At 47.9% G+C, this 25,357-nt stretch overlaps 1 protein-coding gene across 2 annotated transcripts in view; it reads right to left on the bottom strand.

The window, feature by feature from the left end:
• Nucleotides 1–25,357, bottom strand: part of SYNDIG1L (synapse differentiation inducing 1 like) — a 99,222-nt gene that overhangs the window by 43,872 nt on the left and 29,993 nt on the right. Inside the window, exon 1 of one of the 2 annotated variants that reach the window (XM_083741907.1) lies at nt 8,046–8,455. The exons of the other annotated variant lie outside the window; for it this stretch is intronic. The gene's annotated coding sequence lies outside the window, so the exon portion shown is untranslated. Of the gene's footprint in view, nt 1–8,045; nt 8,456–25,357 lie in introns of those variants that run through there. 2 annotated transcript variants of the gene reach the window in all.

Below are 25,357 nucleotides of genomic sequence, written 5' to 3'. Positions count from 1 at the left end.
GGCTTCATTCTGGTCCCAGTTCAGTTCTGTTGCAGCTGGAACCACTTTCACATCACCAAATCCTCAGCAGAATTCAGCAGCACCCCTACAAATAAATGTTGTGCCTTGAGTTAGGGACAGCAGTAGCTGGAGAGGAGACGTGAACCCCACCCCCACCCCCTCTCTCTTTCCATTCATCTCTAGTTCCAGGAAAAGGCAGCTGCTAGCAAATGGCTCCAGCACAAGAGAGGTCTCAAATGTCATTTCTAATTCTGAGATGTGCCAACCCCTATTCACAAGTGTGTGAGGTGTGCAGTGGAAGGCCTAGTGACAAGGAGGTGAAGGTAGTTTTGCCATACAGAGGCAGGCACAAGGAGGGGATGCAGGAGATGACAGATATGGATTTTTTAAAGGGAACCATCGTGCTGTGAGCAGGCGTCACCGAAGAACAGTGTGATCTTATTACCAGCATCTCTGTCCTTCCTTTCGCTCACCTCCCCACCCCATTACTTTCCTGCTTGTTTTCTTCTTTGCTTTGTTGCTCCTGTGATGGAAGATGGAAGCTCTTGCAGTGAGAGTTTTCTGCTGATTTCTATTAAGTGCCCAGCAAGTCTTTAGGTGTTAGAAAAACATTAAGTGATAAAAAATAAAATAAAAAGATTCGGAGATTTGAAACTGTGCCGCCTCATGCAATCTTACTTGAGAAACACATTTATTTAGGCACAGTTATGGTCCTGGCACAGAGACAAACACTGGAAAGCTGACACAGACTGTAAATAAGCAAGGGGTATTCAGATAAACAGCAAGGAATGGAGGTGTGGGAAGTATGGAGGCTGGTCTGATGTAGCTTCTTCATTAGAAGTCTGGAGATTGGACCAGAAGACTATAATGAGATTCAGAGATGATACTAAATCAGAAGAAGCTGCAAACCTCAGTGAGGATAGAGAAATTTACATGCATCCATCTTTTCCCGAACCTACTAAGGCCAAGGTAGATGACATTTAAAATGATATAGAGTTCCATTCCAACTGGAATACCGATTAATGGTGGTGGGGGGATAAGCATGCTTGAGAACGTCAGTGATGTACAAGAGAAGGGAACCTCATGGAACAGAGAGAGATCTAGCCCCAGGTCATTCATATCCCTAGTCATTTTGCAACAAGGCTGTGTTGAGAGTTGTGAAGGCAACAAAGGAACATGGGAAGCTGTCTCATACACAAAGACAGACTGTTGGTCCATTGAGTTCAGTACTTTCAAAATGATGCTCAGCGGCTCTCCAGTTTCAGACAGGGGTCTCTCTTGAACCTGGGGCCTTCTGCACTCAAAGCAGCTGTTCTGTGACTGAGCTTTGGCCCTTCCCCTTCTCTGAAAAATGGGATATACAGTGGTACCTCGGGTTACATACGCTTCAGGTTACATACGCTTCAGGATACAGACTTCACTAACCCAGAAATAGTGCTTCAGGTTAAGAACTTTGCTTCAGGATGAGAACAGAAATTGTGCTCTGGCGGCGCGGCGGCAGCAGGAGGCCCCATTAGCTAAAGTTGTGCTTCAGGTTAAGAACAGTTTCAGGTTAAGAACGGACCTCCGGAATGAATTAAGTACTTAACCCGAGGTACCACTGTACTTGGTTACACTTAGCAACCACCTTTTTGGTATAGGAACTAGTTATGAAAGGGATTATTCCAGTTATGTGGAAATCCAGCAATATGTTGACTAACCTAGAATAAATCATTGGGGTGGGGTGATTAATCAGTTCAAGAAAGAGTTGTTTTTAAGAAAAAATAATTCAGGAAATATGAGAAAATATATTTATTTTTGGCTTATTCTCATAACCGATATGAGTCTTGTGGGACACTAGATAGCCAGTATGGTCTAGTAGTTAGATTATTGGACTAGGACCAGGGAGACCAGGATTCAAATCTTATTGGGTGACCTTGAGCTAGTCATTAATTCCCAGCCTGCCCTGCCCCACAGGGCCCTTGAGAAGATAAGATGGAGGAGGGCAGGACTATAAATGCTATTTCGAACCCTTTAGAGGAAAGGGAGAATATAAATGAAGTAAGTAAGTAAATAGGTAAATATGATAATGTTGGGATACTTTATTATTATAAAAAAGCCTGTTTTGATGCATTGTGTGCTGCATGTCATTACAGCATCCTGCTTTTCAAAATGAAGTAAAATATAATTAAAATAATAGCACATTAATAAAACTCCACACATTATGCATGTCCAGAGGGGCTGATTGATTAAACTTTTCATTGTGCCTCAGATCAAAAGCAAAACAAAGAGAGACACAAAACCAGGCTCAGTTGGTGCATTTGTGGTAGAACCTGAGGAATGATGAGGAGAACAGAGGGCGAAGATAAAGCAAAGTTGCTTTTCACAGACGGGCTGTGCTGAGCTGCATCCATGAATGCAGCAGGCACTGCCAGTGCTTCCTGGACAAGGAACTTCACTAGAAGTGGCAGCAAAAAACATGTAAAGGTAAAGGGTAAAGGGACCCCTGACCATTAGATCCAGTCGTGGCCGACTCTGGGGTTGCGGCGCTCATCTCGCTTTATTGACCGAGGGAGCTGGTGTGCAGCTTCCAGGTCATGTGGCCAGCATGACTAAGCCACTTCTGGCGAACCAGAGCAGTGCACGGAAGCGCCATTTACCTTCCCGCTGGAGCGGTACCTATTTATCTACTTGCACTTTGACGTGCTTTCGAACTGCTGGGTTGGCAGGAGCAGGGACCGAGCAATGGGAGCTCACCCCGTCGCGGGGATTCGAACCGCCGAACTTCTGATCGACAAGTCCTGGGCTCTGTGGTTTAACCCACAGCGCCACCCATGTCCCAGCACCACCTGCGTTGACCTCTCCCCAAATAGCAGATTTCCCAAGCCCCTGTAACATAGAGATAAGAGAAAGCTGTTACAAGGAGTCTGGGGTAGTTCACACTTATATGTACACCTATTAATTTGCTGTAATGATTCACAGCTGAATGTGTGAACTGACTCAATTAACAGCATTGAACCTAAAGTATATATGAGCAATGCTATGATGCTGGCCCTGTGATGACTAATTCAGTCTCACCCATGCAAGCTGCGGCTTCATGCTTGTGTCATCAAGTTAGAAAAATGCAAATGTGTCTTTGTAGAGGAGCATAACCTCTGGGAACGCAAAAAGCTGCTTTTCACCGACTGAGTCCCTTCTGATTGACAGAGGTCTTTCCGCTCACCTGTTACCTGGTTCTTTTAATTGGGGGCATCAGGGATTGCTTCGACGATCTCCTGCATGCAACACAGGTGCTATGTGGAATCCCACAGGAATAGAAACCTCACAAAATATTCGCTTTTGTGACTCATTCACATTCCTCAGCTGCAGTGCAAACGAGGAAGGGAATAACTTACACTCTTCTGGAACTACAGAAAGGCTTGGGCGTATATTCGCCACCTCTGCATTTCGGATGTCCACGTGGGAAATACAGTCAGTTCCTTAGGATTTGGTGTCCTCAGATTTCATATTTTAAAATAAGTCATTATGATTACTAACCGAAGAGGTTAGAAGCATAATGCCAAAGGTTATTGGAGCAAAGGATGGCTGAATGTGGCTTGTAATAGCCAGAGTTTTTGTGCTCTGTACAGCTCCTTCCACTTCCCCCACATTTATTCTGGACATTCTCAAAGTGTTTCTTTCCCTTTATCTTCTTGTGCTTTGCACCTGAGTGATTGGAATTGTGGGTCTTAAGAGGAGAAAATACTTAATAAATATATATAAAAGTGTAGACCTTTTTTTTACAGCACATAATGTAGGCTTCTTTGACGTGTGAGGGTCAGCTTGACTGGAGTTGTCCTGTACTCATGGAGAGCTCTGCCCTTAGCACTGACCCAACAGAACTTTTATGTCTCTCACATCTAAAACCTTCAGAGGCAGCTGCCTTGATCTTAAAAAAAAAAAAAAAAGGCTGGGGAATAAAGCAAAACTGACACTCAGAGATTTGTCTTGTAAAAGTGCTTGTAATACATCTCTCTAGGGAAATAATTTCCCAAATGCTCAAAAGACACTGCAGAAGGAAGGAGCAAGGAAGGCTGAGACAGACGGGAGGAGAAAATTAGATGACGATTTTCAGAGTGATGTAATTTTGGGAAGAGGTTAGTGCAGGAAGGAAGGAAGATACAGCTGTGGGAACTAATGATTGCATGCAAATGCAGGCAACAACCCCCATGATCCTTCTCAAAAAAAAAAACTTTCTCTATCCCCTCACCTCTTTATCTGCACCCCACAACAGGGGACCAATCATGTCTTTGTCCTCTGCAAATGTCATTTGGATCTTTGCGGGGGGGGGGGGGGATGCCTTGGGGGGGTGTGATTTGAATTCAAAAGGGGGGGATGGGAGACAGAGAGTTAAGGATGAGCAAAGTGTTAATTTCTCCATCAACCAGCAGCAAAGTTGTTTTTTTCTGGTTCTTGGAAATTTGTGATGTGCTTACATCACCACCTGCCTGCTTCTATGCCATTGGTGCAACCTCCCCAAACACACCTCATGCCACTATCCTGAGTTAGGTGGATCTGCAGAAGATGGGTGCTTGTGTCCACACTTCCCCCTTTCAGCATTCCCAGCAGGATTATGGAATTCCCGAGCTGTGATTGTTTATGTGTGCTACAAAATTGAGAGGCCATGGCATTTTTGACTCTTCAGCAAAGCCAGAACAGCCAATTCATTCCAGGTTTTAAAAGTCAATTAATTTCCGTGCTTCTAACCAACCCATTAAAGTATCACTGAATCGAGAAGCTATTTTTAAGAACATTTCATGCCAAAAGAAAAGGGAGGGAGAAAAGGAGTGTGGAAAGGTTCCTATGAACGAAAACCACGCATTGTTTGAAAAGCCATTTTAGACATATTGCCTAGAATAAAAGAGATTTGTGTGGCTGACTTTAAACAACCACCTTTCACAGGAAGGCAGTTCTAACAAAAAAATGATTTAAACTCCACGCTTTAGTCCTGCAATTAATTAATGAATAACGTGACAATAAGGTAGCCAGCATGAGAAGTCAAGACTGGGATGAGGGATGAAAGGAGACACAGTTGGGAAATACTTTGACTGCAATGAAAGATCCCACCCTCATCTGACAAGGCAATGTTGTTGTTGTGGAATATATTGCAAGATGCAGAGGTATTTAAGCAGAAGCTGGACAGGCTTCCGTCAGCAATGCTGTAAATTCTGGCACTGAGCAGAGGCTGGGTGAGATTACCTCAAAAGTCTTTGCTAGTTCTAAAATTCCTGTGATTCTATGTGTCCTTCATGAGCTTATGTCAGCATGACACCAAAATACTGTCAGGCAGACCTTATTTTCCTACACCCAAAAAGGCAAGGTGCTAATTTACCTCAGAGTAGCAACCTGTCCAGCCCTAAACAGTTATGAGAGGTTGTTAAGCAGAGATAAGTAGGAGTCTACCCTCAGGGCAACTGTAGCTTATGTTTAGGGCAGGGGTCCCTGATCTTTTTGGACCAGTGGGGGCACATTTGGAAATCTAAGAAACTGTCATGGCCCTCCACAAAATATCCATTTCACAGAAGAAAAACTGGTGATGCTCAGACCTCCCCACAGGGAGTAGACAGGAGGTCTACATTCTCACACATGAACCAACAGAGATAAAAAGCAGGCAACACCCCTCAAAAAGCAGGCAGCACCCCCTAAGCAACAACAACCCCTCAAATCCTCATTTAAACACACACAAGTGGCAGAGGCCATTGGCAGGGATGCTATATTGTGGACCCCAGGTTTCGGACAAGACAGAAAGAGGCAGCAACTGCCCTGGAGTAACTCTAACTAATTTGCCTAGAGGAGGAGTAACCAACACAATCTGCACTAGATGTTGCTGGACTTTTAACTCCTATGAGCCCCAGAGGGCGTGTCAAATGGTCAAGGATGATGGGAGTTGTAGAATCATAGATTTATGGAATTGGAAGGGACCACAAAGGTCATCTAATCCAACCCCCTGCAATCTTTAGCCCGATGTGGGGCTTGAACCCATGAACCTGAGATTAAGAGTCTCCTTCTCTACCAACTGAGCGAGTTATAAAAAGCAGCTGAAAAGCAGCACATTGACTACCACTGGCACAAAAAGATGATGTCTCCACCGGCCGCCAAGTGACCCTGAGTCTCAGAACAGGTAAGCCACACCTTCAGATTCATGGCTTCATGGGGCAGGGAACATATTAGAGGTCTGTCTGTGGGCCGAATGGCAGTGAAAGTGCAGGAGAGAGACATCCGTAACACAGGACTGGAGTTTTCACATCTCAAAGTGCCTTTGAGCCTCCCTCGCACTGCATGTAGCTGGATGTAGCTCATGGCAGCCAGAAAGTGGAAAAGAGCCATTTTAAAAAAACGAATATACTTCCCAGCCAATATTAGTTAATATTACATTCCACATTACAGGCCAATTTGAGCAAAAAGCCATTTAAAACCTTGGGTGCAGGAGTGCCATAGACTAGAACGACAGATGGCACACACTTTTTAAGCATCGCTGCCACGCAGAGTCTGTCCCAAATTCTGATGGAGCCTAAAAAGGATGAAAGCAGGTGAGACAAGGAGAGTGGCTCTGTCCGAGCATCCCTTGTGGGACCTGCCGTGCCCAAGCAGACCCAGGCAGCCCAGGCTGGAATTGCAGCAAACTGGGCTTCACTCCAAACTTGTGACAGTAAAGCTTTCTCAGTTCTCAGCCAGCTTTTTCTCCCATCCTGCTTTACCTCTTGGCTGCTGTCTAAAGAAGAGGTACCAGTCCAAGAAAACACTTCTAGGTAGCTTGTAAACACTGATTAGAGGAAAATCACGCCTGGGTGATGACTGCATACTGCATCCAACTTAACTTCTGTGTCAGGCATCGTCTCCTGCCAAGCACAAGCAAATGTCTTCAGAGACGAATGGCACCAAGAGTTTGCCTTGGACCACATAGGTTCAGATCCTCGCGTGGCAGCAAAATACAGTGGATTATCTTGGGCTAGTCGTCCCGCTGCCTGACTTAACTCGGTGGGGCTTGTGCAGATAAAATAGGATAACCTCCCTGCTCCCCCCCTCGCAAAATCCTTTGTATTCCCTAAGCCTCAAAGGACCCCTTCCCAGCCCTCCTGAGTGAGGAGGGAGGCACTGTTGTTCTTCCCTCCTGCCTTCTCCTTGGGGTTTGGGGGTGGGGTTAGGCGCTTTCCCTCAAGAAATTCAAAGTGCCCAAGATGAGCAGCCACATCTTTCCCCTCCTCGGCTCACCGGGGACCGTTGGCTGGCTCTTAGAGGGATGCTCAGTCCTAAAAAACGCTTACGCAGAAAGAAGTGTTGTGAAGGCAAAGGGGTTTCATTGTGTAACCCGGGGCGCATCGACTCCCATTAGACGCTGCGGAACTTCCACGCGTGGAAACATGCTTCAGAGCGGGGGTTCATGTTTTGCCACTGCCTGGCTCTCCTTCGAGTCTCTCCCCCCGCGCTCCTGTGGCGCCCGGGCAGCGCGAAGTTCAGGCTGCCGCCGGAGACGGAGGAGGAAGCGACCACAGCAGGTGGCTCTCTCTCCGGAAAGTGCAACCCAACCGTCCGGGGAAAGGCATTTCGGAGGCAGGGAGACCCTGCCCAGCTGGGGCTGTCTGTCGAGGACCAGGAGTCGTCCACTCGACTGGTCTAGCAAACCCAACACGCAGAGATTGTCCCCGCGCCCCTCCCCAGGTCATCGGGGCGCTTGAGAAGCCTGCCTTCCCAGTGGGTTCCTCCGACAGCCGCTTACTTGGGAGCAAGTTCAAAGGGGACTCGCTTCTGAGCAGATGCGCACACGAGGGCGCTGACCACGGGGCGTGCCTGGAGGAGCCACATATTCCCCAAACTTCATTCAAAGAGTCGCCCATTCGCCCTAAGATCCCCCCCCCCGAACACCCACATATGACAGGCTGCTCCCCACTCCGGGACCCTCGTTATTGCTCTCTATTTTCGTTTGGCCCAATACTTTGGAAAGGAAGGCGGCGGCACTCGGGAGGTCCTGCCGTGCGCCTCGACGGCACGCGCCCCCGGTGGGGGAAAGGTGCTCTCGGGAGCCTTACCTGAGCCGAGGAAGCTGCTTCAGCCGCCGAGTTGGAGGGAGCCGAGCGCAGGCATCCTTGTCCCTCCCCCGGGCGCGGCCGATCCTCGCCTGGGGGCCCCTGCCTTCGGTGCGGGGAGCTTCAAGTAGGCGGAGGGTCAGCGTCCGGGAAGCAGCGCCGCGGCGCAGGCGGAGCCAGAGCTGGAGATGCGCCCTTGCGCGGCCGAGAGCGGCGCTGCTCCGCACAAGCCTTCAGCTGCAGCAAAGCTTCCCTCTGCTTGCGAGCCGGAGACCCCCGCCGAGCGGAGTATCCTCTCCTCCCGCCTCCTCTCCACCCTCCCAGGGGGGGAACTGCGCCGCCAAACGGGGGCTCCGGCTGCCTCTCTCCGACTCTCCCTCTGCCCCAAGCCAGACACTTGGTATCTCCCCCCTAAACATCTTCTCCCCTCCCATTTCTCCAAGCCCCCCCCCCCCCCACTCCGCAGCCCGCCCACCCTCACTGCTGTGGCTTTTTCCTGGTCAACAATATGTCATAAGCTCAGACAGGGCTGCACGGAATGTGAGAGAATCACCAGCTTGATTCCAGCAATAAGATTGTTTTGTTTTGTTCCAGATTTGAGCCCTTCATTTCTAATTTCCAATCTGATGACTGGGAGACATTTGAACAGCCCAGTCCCTTGTTTACTCTCAGGCATAAGACTCGCTGTCTTCCATGGGGCAGTTTCTCCGAGGTAACTGTGCAGAGGATCGCAGCCCCAATGCCTCATCTGTATATTTTCGGAACCATTTAGTTTATACCTATGCGTACTGGGGGGAGTTAAATAGGACAGCATCTCTAATCGATCTATAGTAATAGATGGATTAAAAAAATAATAAGTAAAACTGTATTTATTATAACCTGCTCTTACTTGAGGCTGCCAACTAAGGGGCTGAGGAACTAACTTAATTGCCCAGGTTCAGCCCCAGATGTTCTCGCCTGGTCTGAGACCGGTTGGGGCTTTGGGAGTGGGGAGGGCTAGGCAAATTTGAATTTGTGCGGCTAAGACTGAGGGATGGTTTTCATTTTTAAAATTGTGTTATCTTCAATACTCTTCCAAAGGTTCCCAAATTACGCAAACAGTAAATTAAACTGTTAATCTGAGGCTACAATCTTAAATGCAACCGACAGGGAATAAATCTTACTGAACTCAGTGGAATTTATTTCTGAATGGACATGCATGCGATTGCCCTGTAAGCTGCAAACCTATGAGCAGTTACTGGGGAGTAGGACCCACTGAGCAGAGTGGGGCTTACTTCTGAGTAAACATACATAAATTTGGGTTCTGCCATAATCTCCAATCGATTTACAGTGCTAATGATCAAGCAAGGGTATGAAGAATGCGCTTGTCACTCAGTCTGTGTGCCCAATGGACTGATACACAAACTACAGACCACTTTTAAGACCTTTCTTCCCATGTTCTGCACCCCAAGGTGGGTGAGAGACTTGGGATTTTGTGAAAAGCCAACTGGATCCCTCTGTAATTGCTGAAAATCTGCTGAGCATTCACCAGATTACCCCTTACTGTGATGATGTATTAGTCTGGTAGATAAGGGAATAAAAAGGTAAAGAGACCCCTGACCATTAGGTCCAGTCGTGGCTGACTCTGGGGTTGCGGCACTCATCTCGCTTTATTGGCCAAGGGAGCCGGCATACAGCTTCTGGGTCATGTGGCCAGCATGACTAAGCCGCTTCTGGTGAACCAGAGCAGCGCACAGAAACGCCGTTTACCTTGCCGCCGGAGTGGTACCTATTTATCTACTTGCTCTTTGACATGCTTTTGAACTGCTAGGTGGGCAGGAGCAGGGACCGAGCAACGGGAGCTCACCCCGTCGCGGGGATTCGAATCCCCGACCTTCTGATCGGCAAGCCCAAGAGGCTCTGTGGTTTAGACCACAGCGCCACCCGCATCCCAGATAAGGGAGTGGTTGATGGCTAATTTACCCACTCGGTGGAATCTCTCTGCCAGTAAAAATTAAGAGATGCTTCCGCCTCCACTCTCCCCACCAGTCTGATTTTTGTCTAGTCTGAGTAGAAATGTTTAAATCCCTGTGGTGTTGAACAAGTGACATGCTCCCTCATCCCACACTGAGGAAAAAGAAAAGACACCACAGGGCAGCCTTTGCCAACCAGCTGCCCTCCAGATGTCGTTGGACTACAGGTCCCATCAGCCCCAACCAGCGGGGGCTGATGGGAGTTGTAGTCAAAGAACATCTGGGGGGCATCAGGTCCGTAGGGGGACTTCCATACAGAGGAGCGCTTGATTTTGTGCACTTGAAACAGAGTAACATGACGACAGTCTTGCTGGATCAAGCAAAGATGATTCTCGTATTCTGCCTCTGATAGCCAGATACTGTATCCCTGGGAAGTTTGCAGAAGTTGTGGTGATATTTGGACAGCAAAATGCGCACCAATAACTTTCAGAATGGGCTAAGTCATATGCACAGAGGATGGAACCGTCAGTAACAATTAGCTATGTCAGCTAAGTGGAACCTCGGTGTTCAGAGGCAGTGAAACTCTGCTTGCCAAATGCCAGGGGCAAAAGCAGGGCACGGTGGCCATAGAGACCCTAATTGATTCACTTTCAGCATCTGCTCACCAGGTGTTGCCACAGAATGTGGAAATTCCCTTTTTGGGCAGAGATTAGTTTAGTGATATGCAGCATATGGTCTCCATGATTAAGATATCACGGTCAGACCCTGACATCTCCCACTTAAAGGATCAGGTGGTAGGTGATGAATAGGGACTGAGCTAGACTGATAAAGAAAAAGCGATTTACGGTACAGTATATGCATTGTATGTGTGACATAACATTGTGCCACAAGATGGCAACATGGAGTCCAGTTTTCCTCTACCGGTTTTCCCTGTTTAAATTTACAATGCTTTACCAGAGGTCAGCAACCTTTTTCAGTTGTGGGTCCCTCAGACCTTGTGGGGGACCGGACTATATATATATATTTTTGGGGGGAATAACAAATTCCTATGCCCCACAAATAACCCAGAGATGCCTTTTAAATAAAAGCACACATTCTACTCATGTAAAAACACCAGGCAGGCCCCACAAATAACCCAGCGATGCATTTTAAATAAAAGGGCACATTCTACTCTTGTAAAAACACGCTGATTCCCGGACCGTCCGTGGGCTGGATTGAGTAGGTGATTGGGCCGGATCCAGCCCCGGTCCTTAGTTTGCCAACCCATGCTTTAAACTGAAACACTTCTTTGACGTCTCTAGACCACTGGACCTGAGATGCTGTGGTGTCACCACCAGGAAAAAATGACCAGTATGGACCAATGAATATTAGGGGTCTACCAATGTGGTGCCAACAGGTACACAGGTAGTTGCAAAGGCTGCCCCTGGGGCCCACAGTGTCTCCCCAAACAGCTGAAATTAGGCTTGGAAGAAGCATTTCGCTGCAGTCAATATAATAGGCTGTGGTGTGTGCTTGGCTGTGTGGTGTATGTGTGTGTGTGTGTGTGGTGCCCACAACAGTTCCTCCAGTGTGCAAACATGCCCACAGACCCACAAAAGGTTGGCATCACCTTGCACCATAACTATAAGGCAACTTTGTATGTTCCTATCGCAGTCCTAGCTCTCATAGCCACTATAAGACTCTATCCTCCATAAATTTAATGCAACCCTTTCCTAAAGTTGCCTTCAGCATTACCACAACTTCTGAGAATCCGTCTCATAAGTTAAATTATGCTTATTGTGTGAAGAAGCGCTTCATCCTGTCTGCCTCTAACCTAGGAGTGCCAAGGAGTGTGGTGGAGTCTCCTTCTTTGGAGGTCTTTAAGCAGAGGCTTGACAACCATATGTCAGGAGTGCTCTGATGGTGTTTCCTGCTTGGCAGGGGCTTGGACTCGATGGCCCTTGTGGTCTCTTCCAACTCTATGATTCTATGATTCTATGATTCTATCCCCAATCAACTGTGTTGGGTGACTCTTTTTCCTACAATTGCAAGAGAGGGAGAAAAATGCCTGCCTGCCCACCTTGCCGGTCCTCTTCATCCATCATTCCATTCATAATACCTGGAAGCCATCCAGGGAGACTGTGCCTGATCCTCGTGCTGATTGTTGTCTGTCCAAAGAGCAGACTGGCAATGAGCATGATCAGCTGGGTTGGATGGCAGAGTCCCAAACAGCAAATGCTGCAGAAAAAATCTGGAGCTAGAAGCTGGTACCTCTTTCTTGTAATACTTATGGTCTAGCGCTACATCAGCCCTGGGCTCTGCTACCATCTGGAGAGGCCCTAACTTGACAGTGTATGATATTTCTCAAGGCAAGCAACACTTGCCCCTTCTGGTACATCAGCTTTGCCATCAAGCAGCCCCTGGGTCCATCTGCAGCTCTTTCTGCTTCCTCTCGCTGGAGAGATTAGCCTGGAACCTGGACCAGAACAACAACTGCCAAGGGGGCGAAAGAATGCAGATCAGCAAGAGGGGCTGCTTGTGTGGGGGTTAGCCTCTTTATCATCAGCCAGCCCCAGTGTCCATCTGCAGCTCCTTCTGCCCCTTCCATCTGGATGAAAAGACTGGCATCTGTACTGTGCCAGCAGCCGCCAGGAGCTAGAAGAGACTGCTCCCCTCTAAAACACACCCACCCCTAAATTGCACCTTCACATGGATTTTAAGTCTAAGCCACATTTTAAGTCTAAGTCTAAGTCTTGGCTGAAAGGCTGGTTATATCTAACATATAATAGAATAACCTGTCCCTGTGTAGCAATGCTCTGGTATCATGTCTAATAAAGCCTCGGAGGGTTTTTTGCCATCCACCCCTCTTCTTGGTTCTGCGCAAACTCTTTCAAGGAGTTTTGATGTGTAAATTTACTCCAGCATAAGCTTCAACAAATGGGATGCAGGTGGCGCTGCGGGTTAAACCACAGAGCCTAGGACATGCCGATCAGAAGGTTGGCGGTTCAAATCCCTGCGACGGGATGAGCTCCTGTTGCTCGGTCCCTGCTCCTGCCAACATAGCAGTTCGAAAGCACGTCAAAGTGCAAGTAGATAAATAGGTACCGCTCTGGAGGGAAGGTAAACGGCGTTTCCGTGGGCTGCTCTGGTTCACCAGAAGCAGCTTAGTCATGCTGGCCACATGACCCGGAAGCTGTATGCCTGCTCCCTTGGCCAATAAAGCGAGATGAGCACCGCAACCCCAGAGTCGGGCACGAGTGGACCAAATGGTCAGGGGTCCCTTTACCTTTTAAGGTGAAGAAATCCTTTTTGCCAATCCAAAGTAGAAAGTACGGTACCCTTCCATTACAATCCTAATGCAGTCAGGCTGACCAGAGCTTGCCAGGGAACTGCCTCTGGCAGGAAAAAATGCTCACATACCCCTTACTTTCCTGTGTGTGGATCATGCATAGTCTGTAAAATGACTCAACCTTAGTTGTACATTCAAAGTTCTGAAGGGATCATAGAACTATAGAATTGTATAGTTGGAAGGGACCCTAAGGATCATTTAGTCCAACTGATTCTATTCCTCAGCTTCCCTCCCTCCCTCCCTCCCTCCCTCCCTCCAGAATTTCTTTCTCACACAGTAGCAAATACACAGGGGATCCTATCTTCTGCTTCACTGGGGAGAGCCAAGGAGCCTCTCCAGATTTTCCAACTCTCCCTCTCTCTGCATCAAATTGTAAATGAGCTTTCTTCAGTTTCATGGGGAAAGGGAAAGGATGGAGCTTGTGGCTGCCAGTTCACTTTTTCATCTTTCTTGCTGGCTGAAGCCCAGATTTGATGGAAGGTTGCGAGCCTCAATGGCTGCCCAGACACTGAGGTCCAGCTCCGAGGGCCTTCTGGCAGTTCCCTCCCTGCAAGAAGTGAGGCTACAGGGATCCAGGCAGAGGGCCTTCTCAGTAGTGGCACCCACCCTGTGGAACGCCCTCCCATCAGATGTCAAGGAAATAAACAACTATCTGACTTTTAGAAGACATCTGAAGGCAGCCTGTTTAGAGAAGTTTTTAATGTTTGATGTTTTATTGCTTTTTAAAAATTATTACTCATATTCTGTTGGGAGCCACCCAGAGTGGCTGGGAAAACCCAGCCAGATGGGTGGAGTATAAATATTAAATAATAATAATAATAATAATAATAATAATAATAATAATAATAATAATGGAGGCTGCACCCAGGGCAGAAACCCTGGCTAGACCCTCCCCTAGCTATGGCTCTGCTTTTCCACAGTCCTACTTATGCCCCCCACCTATCTTTTTTCTCTCCAGCACTCCCAAATCATCCTAGGGTACAACACCTCCCACACTATAGGGCTGCTTTACACACTACAGGTTTTAGATTTATGCCTAACAGGATAACTAACACATCACATGCAAATGCTAGTGTAAGTTGTAGGAGGTGCTGATTTCTAATAGAGAAGCAGGGTGAGGACGGTGGGGGAAAGAGAAGAAGTAGGAAGCCATGACTCTGGCAACCGCTTCTCCATTCCAAATGGCCCTTTTGACATTTTGTGTCAGAAAAAGGCACCTTCCTATGTTCCTATTTAAGGGGTTGTGGGTGGCTTCAATTGCCCCCAAACCCAAGACCTCTGCTCCACCTATTGTCTTTTGCATTCAGAAAGGTTTCTTTCTGGGCAAGGGCTGAGCAGTCAGAGAAATAGGGAGAGGAAGAAAGTGGCAATGTTGGGAGATACGCTTGTCCACAGGTGACAAACTGTTCTTATCCATAATCATTTTTCTGCATTAAGGTTTTGGATGAATGAGGAACTGTTTTATTTCATCCACGTAGATACCACCGGGAGATCAGCTGCATTGTGCTAGGTACAATGGAGAAAGAGAAAGAGACAAAGGGGCAGAATCTTTTCAACTCCGGCTCTTGGAGGCAGCTGTCTTTTTCTAACACTGGAAATGAGATAATTTCATAGGAACGAGATATCAGAGCGACTGGCTTGTGCTGCGGGTAAGACAAAGAGAATTTCCTGCAATCGCAAGATTTCACACAGGTCTTGTTCTTGCATGTTGAGGGCAGGAAATTCTACTTTGTTGGCCAGGCAAAACGTAGGCGGCCAGGATCTTGCAATTTATTTATACCTGGCTGAGCCAATCCAGAGGCTTCATATTCCCTGCCAATCACAGGTACTAATACTGCATGTCTCTATTTAGTTTATAGGGCTGGCACCAGGGTTCTGGGAACCCTGGCACTGGTGTCCTCCTGCCCACGAGTTTACTTGACAGTAGTGGCTGAATCTGGAGGCTTGCTTGTTAGTCTACTGTTCCCAAAGTGCATGGTAAGAAGTTTCCCAAACCCAGCTGTTGCTACCAAGTAAACTTAAGGCTGGGAAAAGAGGTGAGAGGGAGATCTGACAAGGTTTTGAGGTCAGCCCTGCACCAGTGGGTCCTGGCAGCTGTTCAAGAGTTCTGGGCGCTGATGCCATCCCTGAAGGGGGTGAAACAGTGGAACCTGTGAAAGCATAGAGTCATTAAGTGGCTGGCAGCCTTTGCTTGACACCAGCAGCTTGCATCCATGTGTGGTGCTAACTGAGCCACTCCTGCTGCCTCCACCGCTATCCCCTGACAGTTACCAATAAAGGAAAGCTTTCTCTCTCTCTCTTGTCCCACAGGGAGGCCATAAACGCCCACATCCGAGATACCAGCCCACCACTAGGACAACAACAACAACAACAACAACAACAACAACAACAACAACAACAACAACAACAACAACAACAATTTATTATTTATACCCCGCCCATCTGGCTGGGCCTCCCCAGCCACTCTGGGCGGCTTCCATAGAAACCAAAAATACACTAAAATATCACACGTTAAAAACTTCCCTGAACAGGACTGCTTTAAGATGTCTTCTGAATGTCAGGTAGTTGTTTATCGCTTTGACATCTCGTGGGAGGGCGTTCCACAGGGCGGGCGCCACTACCAAGAAGGCCCTCTGCCTGGTTCCCTGTAGCTTTGCTTCTCGCAATGAGGGAACTGCCAGAAGGCCCTCGGCGCTGGACCTCAGCGTCCGGGCAGAACGATGGGGGTGGAGACGCTCCTTCAGGTATACTGGATCAAGGCCGTTTAGGGCTTTAAAGGTCAGCACCAACACTTTGAATTGTGCTTGGAAACGTACTGGGAGCCAATGTAGGTCTTTCAAGACCGGTGTTATATGGTCTCGGCAGCCGCTCCCAGTCACCAGTCTAGCTGCCGCATTCTGGATTAGTTGTAGTTTCCAAGTCACCTTCAAAGGTAGCCCCATGTAGAGCGCATTGCAGTAGTCCAAGCGGGAGATAACCAGAGCATGCACCACTCTGGTGAGGCAGTCCGCAGGCAGATAGGGTCTCAGCCTACGTACCAGATGGAGCTGGTAAACAGCTGCCCTGGACACAGATTTGACCTGTGCCTCCATGGACAGCTGTGGGTCCAAAATGACTCCCAGGCTGCGCACCTGGTCCTTCAGGAGCACAGTTACCCCATTCAGGACCAGGGAAACCTCCACACCTGCCTGCCTCCTGTCCCCCCAAAACAGTACTTCTGTCTTGTCAGGATTCAACCTCAATCTGTTAGCCGCCATCCATCCTCCAACCGCCTCCAGACACTCACACAGGACCTTCACCCCTTCACTGGTTCTGATTTAAAAGAGGTAGAGCTGGGTATCATCTGCATACTGATGAACACCCAGCCCAAACCTCCTGATGATCTCTCCCAGCAGCTGCATGTAAATGTTGAAAAGCATGGGGGAGAGGACAGAACCCTGAGGCACCCCACAAGTGAGAGCCCAGGGGTCTGAGCACTCATCCAGGGGCGCCGACTTATAAAAAATATTGGGGGGGCGGGGCCCATACCGACTTATAAAAAATATTGGGGGGGGCCCAAGACCTCCAAACCGCTGCTGCTGGGGGAACGAAAGGGGCGAGCCCCGGGCTGCCCCGACCTTAAGTGAACCTGTGAGGGCCCGCCCTTTGCGGCAGCCGATTGGCTGCCGCCGTGGGCGGTGAATATTAATGAGCTAGGGGGAATCCCCACTTCTCGCGGGGCTGACGCCAGCCCCGCGAGATTGTTGATGGGTCGAGAGCCCGCAACCCCACCCCCTCTCTAGATCAGGAGTGGCTTTGTTTTAACTCATTACTGAATGTATTTTAAAAGGTAACTATCGTCAAACAAGGAAAATAAAAAATACCAACATAATTTTGTGATTTTACAAAGCATAATATAACTAATAATTTTCTTAAATTGTTGGGGGGGCAGAGCCCCCCCAAACGAATTTTTGAGGGGGCTCGGGCCCCCTCAGGCCCCATGGAGTCGGCGCCTATGCACTCATCCCCCACCACCACTTTCTGAACACGACCCAGGAGGAAGGAGTGGAACCACTGTATGACAGTGCCCCCAGCTCCCAGCCCCTCAAGACGGTCCAGACGGATGTTATGGTCGAGGGTATCAAACGCTGCTGAGAGATCCAGCAGAACTAGGAAACAGCTCTCACCTTTGTCCCTAGCCCGCCGGAGATCATCAACCAGTGCGACCAAGGCAGTTTCAGTCCCATGATGAGGCCTGAATCTCGACTGGAAGGGATCCAAATGGATCCAGGCGTGCCTGGAGTTGTTCAGCAACCACTCGCTCAATCACCTTGCCCAAGAATGGAAGATTTGAGACTGGGCGATAGTTGGCTATCGTGGCCGTATCTAAAGATGGTTTTTTAAGAAGCGGTTTAATAACCGCCTCTTTCAGCGGGTCTGGGAAGGCTCCCTCACGGAGGGAAGCATTCACCACCCCACGAAGCCCATCGCCCAGTCCTTTCCGGCTAGCTTTTATAAGCCAGGATGGGCAAGGATCCAGGAGACAGGTGGTTGGCTTCACTCGTCCAAGCAGCCTGTCCACATCCTCAGAGGTAACAGATTGGAATTGATCCCACGCAACTTGACTAGACAGGTCTCTAGCACTCTCCCACCCCGGCCCTGCTCCCACAGTGGAGTCTACTTCTTCCCAAATCTGAGCGATTTTATCTGCAAAAAAATTTGCAAAATCATTGCAGGAGAACATGTGGCCCGTACTGGGCCGCGATGTTGCAGGTATTTCCGCTAAATTGTGAACCACCTGAAAAAGTCCCCTGCTGCTGTTTTCTGCAGATGCAATAGAGGCGGTGAAGAAATTCTTCTTCGCCGTCGCTATCGCCACTTGGTAGGATCGACGTTGAGCTCTAACCTGTGTCCGGTCAGATTCGGAATGAGCTATCCGCCACCGGCGCTCTAGCCATCTCAATGATTGTTTCATTGCCCTCAGATCCGTGGAAAACCACGGGGCTGTCCAGGCTCCATGCAATCGGAGAGGGCGCTTCGGAGCCAAACAGTCAATAGCCCCGGTTAACTCCACATTCCAGCGGGCTACCAGGGAATCAGCTAAAAGGCCATCAACATGGGATAAAGCATCCCCTACCACTCTCTGGAAACCATTTGTATCCATTAAGTGGTGGGGGCGGACCATCCGAATTGGTCCCACCTCCCTGCAGAGGGGATGGGTCGCAGAGAAGTCCAGTTGCACCAGGAAGTGATCTGACCATGGCACTTCTTTCGTTTCGCTTTTATTTGGTGTCAGATCACCAACATCCATAAACACCAGGTCCAAGGCATGTCCGCGGCTATGGGTTGGGCCAGACTTATTCAGGGACAGCCCCGTGGAGGCCATGCTTTCCACGAAGTCCTGAGCGGCCCTTGGAAGGTCGTGTCGGCATGGATGTTAAAATCCCCTAGGACGACCAAACTAGGTGTCTCCAGGAGAACATCCGCCACGACCTGAAGCAGCTCGGGCAGGGAATCCTTGGTGCAGCGGGGAGGTCGGTACGCCAAAAGGAATCCTGTACTGCCCCTATTGCCCAACTTCCAGAACATGCACTCGGAAAACTGGGTCTTCCCAATAGGACGCCTGGTGCAAACTAATGACTTCCTAAAAATCACTGCAACCCCCACTCCCCGCCCACATGACCTGGGTTGCTGTGCGTAAGAGAAACCTGGTGGACAAGCAGCGTATTACACCCACACCATAGATTTAATACCCTCTTATACCGCTTCAACTGTCAAGATTTCCTCCCAAAGAATCCTGAGAGCTGTCACTTCTTAAGGGTGCTGAGTGTTGTTAGGAGACCCCTCAAAGAGCTACAATTCACAGCACCCTTAACAAACCCTTAACAAACTTCAATTCCCACAGTGCGGAGCCAACAACATATTTATACCTTGTCGCTCTGCCTGGGTTTCCCCAGCCACTCTGGGAGGCTCCCAACAGCATATTAAAAACACTATAAAACATCAAACATTAAAAGCTTCTCTAAACTGGGTTGCCTTCAGATGTCTTCTAAAAGTCAGATAGTTGTTTATTTCCTTGACATCTGATGGGAGGGCGTTCCACAGGGCGGGTGCCACTACCGAGAAGGCCCTCTGCTTGGTTTCCTGTAACCTCACTTCTCACAGTGAGGAACTGCCAGAAGGCCCTTGGAGCTGGACCTCAGTGTCCAGAGTGTGATCCAGGTTATATAGTACAAGATTTGACTTCCGGTCTCAGTTGATAAAGTTCTTCCTGGTCCCAAGTCCTAGAGCCTCCAACACTTCACCTCCTTGCTTGGGTGCTTATAGAACCAGAAAGCACTGGCCGAAGCAGGCTACTATGGAAAGAATTGGCAGACCCATGACCAAGAATGTCACATAAACACTAGGAGCAGTTTCTGACCTTGGGGACTATAATGGCAGCTACCAAATGAGAGCTACATTTGGTAGCTGCCATTATAGTCCCCAATCTTATCAGCTGGGTGAACTCATAAGATAAGGATCCTCCTAAGCATCACTGGAAAGAGCTAATTCTCTAAGCCCTGCTGGCATCCAGCTTCAGACCTGGCAATGTGTTTGCTCTCAGGTCTTTGGTTTGTTCTGGCTATCAAACAGCTTGCAGCAAGGTTTAGGCCACCTGGGCTAATTAAATGTAAACATGCAGGACCAACAATGGACAAAGCCTTATTATAAAACCCAAGAGGTCATTCCTCAATGGCAAAGCCTTGGGTGGGTTGGTGGAAGTCACCACCACCCCTGACTAGAGAAGCTGAAAGGACACTTTGCTTTGAAAGTGAGTTCCCATAAAACTAAACTGGCACTGACTGAGCTCATCAAAACCTCGCTCCCGAAAGACGCAGGCCACTACAAAATAGATTATTTCCCACCCTGAAAAGCTACGCCTCACACACAGCTTGTTAATTCGCTTAAAAGCATCCTTGCAGTACATTAGCGATAAGCTGCTGGAAATGCATTCCAAGGGACTAGGGGGGTGGAGGGAAAGGATGGATGCCCAAGGTGAGCCACTGCCAGAACGGAATCATCTGGGCCACGCGGCATCCCAGTCCTAAACCGCTAGAGCTGCTCTCCTCAATTAAAGGTGGCTGCAGTCTCCTTCATGCGGACCACACACATCTGGCGGATTAAAATGCAAGCACTACAATTACCCAGAGAGAAGGGCTCAGGGCACAACAAGGGGGAGATTAGCTTTCCCAAAGAGATATCTGAGCAGCGGAGCTGCCAGCCTTTGTTCCAGGATTTACTAGCAGTCACAGGGAAATCTGAATGGATACATCTGCACAGGATGGGCCTCTGTGCTCCGGGCTCAGGTCTCCTAGCACACAACCAGAAAAGCAAGGAAACAGTCCTAGGGAAAAACCAGGTGGGATGTGGCGTTTCTTGAGTGAGCGCTGTGGATCTCCTTCTGTGAAGAGTGAGAAACCCCATTTCGACCCAAGGGTCCTGTTCCCTTGTTGGCAACGTTTCTGGCAGATGCAGAGCCCAAGCAGGTGGAGCAAAAGGTGTGGCTCTTACTGCTGAACAGTAGGCCAGTGTTTGCCAACTGGGGGGCCCAGGATATTCCAAATCCATGAAAATTGTGTAAATGGGGGGGGGGGTGAGCACAAAGGAAAGTGAGAAGTGAAGAAAAAAAAATATTTTTTTTTAAAAAAACCCGGATTGGCTGGCTATCCGCTTGGCCAATCACAAGCGGGTAAGGGGGCGGGTAAGGGGGTGGCCCACCAGGGCCTAACACTGCTTTTTGCCACATGTGTTTTCTTCTAGTGAAGGAAGGTGAGGACAGGTGACCTCACCTAGGCCCAAAGTCACCCCCCACCAAAGCAGGCTCAAAGCTTCTCAGAGCTTTTCAAAATCATTTTTCTCAGCAGCTAAAAGGCATTAGCTAAGCATCAGAAACATTCCGCTTGCGGTAACTAAAAAGATTGCAACAAAGGTAGGGAACACAGTCCATTGTTTCTCAGGCCTTTCTGATGCCTTCTGGCCTTGCTAAAGAACCACATTGCAACTTACTTTCTGTCTGGGAACAAGAGATTGAAATATATCTGAACACTCTGAAACCCCTTTCCTGGGAAGGGTGCCAAGAGTCCAATAGTCCCAAGACAGCTTTCTGTTTATGCTCAGAGGAACTCATGGGGCAGGACTTTGGAAGGAGGAGAAAGGAGGAGGGAACTGCAAAGGGGTATATATGCTTGTGCACATGATTGTGAACTCGTGCATGCTTTTTGTGAGTTATCACACTTGCTCCTTCTACCAGTTCATGGATGGTAGAAATAAAAGCCTTTTCTCCGAAACTATTCCTTGACTGTCTTTTGACACCCACTTCCCTTTCCCAGGCGCAATATTTTTCCCACCCGAGGGCAAAGCCTCATAAGGCTACACTAGCAGTCCTAGTTTGTTTCTGGCAGGGAGGGCGATCGCTGAGGCCCCGGTTTTGACCAATAGAGTCTGTGATCCAGAACCCCCAGGTCAGGTAAGTGCGGTGGTGGGGTAGCAATGGGTAGGGCTGGGCGAGCTGGAGTGCCGGGCCTGCTGCCAGTGCCGGGCCTGGTGGTAGCCTGGGCCTGACTCTGCAAGGTGCAGGGTGCAATCCACCTCAGCACCTAGTGGACCAGGGCCTTTGGACGTTGCTGAGGGCTGCAGGGCCCATTGGCAGCATCGGCCCGGCTCTGCAAGGTGCGGGGTGAAATCCACCCCAGTGCCTAGCCGAGCAGAGTCATCTGGTGCTGCTGACTTGCATCTAGTAAATAACTAAGTGTCTACTCAGAAGAAAGCCACATTGAGTTCAGTGGGCCTTACTGCTCTACAGCGGTACCTTGGTTCTCAAACTTAATCTGTTCCGGAAGTCTGTTCCAAAACCAAAGCGTTCCGAAACCAAGGTGCGCTTTCCCATAGAAAGTAATGCAAAATGGATTAATCTGTTCCAGACTTTTAAAAACAATCCCTAAAACAGTAATTTAACATGAATTTTACTTTCCAACGAGACCACTGATCCATAAAATGAAAGCAATAATCAATGCACTGCACTATAAAATGAAACAGAATTGTAGATGATAAAAATTAAAATTCGGGTTCCAAGTTGTTCGTGAAATAAGCTGTTTGAAAACTGAGGTACCACTGTAGTGTTTTATCCAAGCAGCCAGGCCTACTCTGGCTGACAAGATCTTTTTGCACCAAGTCAGTGAGGACCACTTGCTTTTTAAAATTCTCCCATATATTCAGAACTCCCTGTGTGCCTTTTGGACTGTATCTGTAGATTTCCCGCCCTGTGTCAAATAACTGGGGTCAAATAAGTGTTGTTAACTTTTTATAATACATGGAAGATGGATCTCTTTCTGAAGGTTCCAGACTCTCCTTCCTTGGAGGTTTCTAAGCAGAGGTTGGATGGCCATCTGCCATGGATGCTTTAGCTGAGATTCCTGCATTGCAGGGCGCTGGACTAGAAAGATGACCCCTGGGGTTCCTTCCAGCTCTACGATTCTGTGTTTTTCTGCTTCAACAATATTTTATTATGTAATGCATTTTGTATAAATTATAAAAATATAAATAAAACATGTTCTATTTCCAAACGAAACATTTAAATAGATACCTTTCCACCGGTAGGATGGGCTGGGTATGTGTGTGTGTTTGTAGTTAGGATATTTGTTGGGGGGGGTAGAAACTCAGATTTGTATTGATTTGTATTGATTTTTTTCTTATGGGGGGCAGCTGCCCCCCTTGGCTGTGTCCATGGGGGGGGGCACAGGAAGGAAACAAGGTCAGAAGGGGGTCAGGAAAAGGTTGGGAAATAATGCAGTAGCCTATGTTCCAGCCACGAAGCCAAAGGTTTCTGCCCTCCCACCCACCTTTCCATCCAGACCAGCAAGAAGCATTGTCACAAATCAAAGACACAATCTAGCCAGACAAAAGTGGTCAAAGAGGTTGCAGAACAAGGTCAGCGAGGGACGTGGCCAGGGCTGCATTAACCATTAAGCAAAATAAGTACGTGCTTCGGGCATCAAGGGAAGGAGGGCACCACAGAAATTGTCCATCATCAGATTTTTAACATTAATGGTCACTAATTGCTCCGCTGGGCATTCATTTTCTCATATTAAAAATCCCAGCAGAACAACTGTGCAACAAGGCAGGCTGGATGCCTCATCTCTGCTAAGTACAGAAGCAGATGTGCTATGTAAGATTAGTTCTGAGGATCTGATCACCGACTTTGAAATTAGAAGAAGGAGGAGAAATTTTTAAATATAAATTTAAATATAAATAAAGCATACAAACATGAACATTATTTTCCATCTTACGGTAGGTTTCGTTTCATTTTGAAAAATAAAATGTTACTTAACAGTTTATTATTGTTTATGTTTTGAATTAGTTATATATGGGGGCATGAAAATCTTTTTAAGTGCTTAGGGCCTCTAAAGGTCTTAATCTAGCCCTGGATGTGGAATCTAGCCCAGGGAAATTCCCTGAAGGTCACGTAGACTGGAGGCAAGAAGGGCAGTATATGGGCCACAGGTAGATGTTCCTCATCCCTGCCCAGTGTGGACTGTGGTTTCTGTTCACATCCTGGGATGTTGCTCAGGCAAGAGATCAGGGCAGGTGTCCTGAATTGGAGTACCAAGTACTAGAGCAGAAGCAACTTTTCGACACGCGATGATGGGCTAACATCGAAGTTTAGAGCTTTCAAAGAACAGCAGCACCGTGCAAGTTTCTCCTCCCTTGGATCCTTCTAGAAAGACGAGCCAACTCGAAGGACCGTGAACAAAAATCGAACCACGTGTGCAGGAGGAAGGAACAAAACGCACAAAATCCAGAGTGGAAGGGGTTGTCCACACACTAAGCACCACTACACAGAATCCTTTGCTTTCCTGGAGCTCATTTTCAAAAGTATGAGAATGACTGAAAGTGACTCATAAAATGGGACGGCGTGAGTGCTCCCCTGATTGTACTTTGACGCAGGAAGATCTCTGAGAAGAGCACAGAAAGCTGGGGGAAAGCTCTGTCTCATTATCTTAAATACCGTAGAATGTACCGCGTTATGATTTGATAGGCTTTATGGATGTCACCGCCACTCCCGTGTTGGTTCCATTTGGGAAAAAGAAGCCTTCGATGGATAGGAGAGACGTGAGCAAAAGGCAGCGCTAATGTTCTGCAGTTTCCCTGCAGTGGTGGGAGGCGGCAAGTCTTCTATTTAACAGGGAGAGTACCATTGCCAACGTGTCCTCAGCTTTGCATTCTTCATCTAACAACAGGCATAGCAACAGATAAATACACTCTGACAAATTTGTTAACACTGCATTATTGGCAGCCAGAAGAAGAAGAAGAAGAAAAAGACGACTCTGAACTAGGCGCTTGACTTCCTGCCAAGAAGTAACCAGTGGATCGGCAGCTGAGCTCAGGGATTTAAATGTTTAAAAGCCACAAATAATCAGAATTAATAACTCTGCTCCATTGTGTTCTTGAAACCAGGCTAACTAGTCCCTTAAAAGAAAATAAAGCACAATCACTGTGTGCTGAGCTTCTGGATGTAAAGCACAAAAAAATCCCTATTATTGAGGGTTTCCATGGGCATGAGCCAGCTGAAATTATTTATGGGAGAGATTTGAGCAGGTGCTTTGCAGCTTAAGGCATACTTTGCTAAACCGGAGTTACTAAAACAGTTTTGATCTTACAGGCTTTTCACTCATTTTCTCCAGCAAACCTTCCAGGAAAGATATACATTAAGAATGGAGTAATATACAGCATTAAACAAGTAGACACATGAAGACTTTAATTAATTTGACTTTTATCATTAAATAAGCAACAAGCTCCCCATCAATACAAATTAATTAAAGTTGTTCACTTTCATTGTAGGATAAAAGTACAGTCATACCTTGGATCTCAAACTCCTTGGCTCCCAAACAAATTGGCTCCCGAACAATCAAAACCTGGAAGTGAATGTTCTGGTTTCCAAACAATTTTTGGAAGCTGAACGTCCGGTGTGGCTTCTGCAGCTTCTGATTGGCTGAAGGAGCTTCCTGCAGCCAATCAGA

The sequence above is a fragment of the Podarcis gaigeae genome, assembly GCF_964106915.1.
Source record: "Podarcis gaigeae genome assembly, chromosome: 1".
In the NCBI taxonomy this organism is placed as follows: domain Eukaryota; kingdom Metazoa; phylum Chordata; class Lepidosauria; order Squamata; family Lacertidae; genus Podarcis; species Podarcis gaigeae.
This window is presented reverse-complemented; position numbering and strand designations above follow the sequence as displayed.